Source organism: Nematolebias whitei, chromosome 1, assembly GCF_014905685.2.
Source record: "Nematolebias whitei isolate Nwh7 chromosome 1, NemWhi1, whole genome shotgun sequence".
Classification (NCBI taxonomy): Eukaryota; Metazoa; Chordata; class Actinopteri; order Cyprinodontiformes; family Rivulidae; genus Nematolebias; species Nematolebias whitei.
Genome location: NC_056498.1, coordinates 46,293,809 through 46,294,044, shown reverse-complemented (window position 1 = coordinate 46,294,044; position 236 = coordinate 46,293,809). Strand labels below are relative to the sequence as shown.

The 236-nt window shown below is 38.1% G+C and overlaps 1 protein-coding gene across 1 annotated transcript in view; it reads left to right on the top strand.

Annotated features, from left to right (window-relative positions):
- mypn (myopalladin) overlaps window positions 1-236 on the top strand; it is a gene marked incomplete in the record, with an annotated part of 39,065 nt that overhangs the window by 14,135 nt on the left and 24,694 nt on the right.

Genomic DNA, 236 nt, shown 5'->3' with positions numbered 1-236 from the left:
ATCTGTAGATACCAGTATACATCTGTAGATACCAGTATACATCTGTATTATATACCTGCAAACACATGTAAACACCTGAAAAACTTGTGTACACCTGTAGGAAATACCGGCCAACACTTGTAAACACAGGCACATCTTCGAAAGCACATGTATATACACCTGTAAACACATGTCTACACCTGTAAACAAATGTCTACACCTGTAAACACACGCATACACCTGTAAACACATGTCTA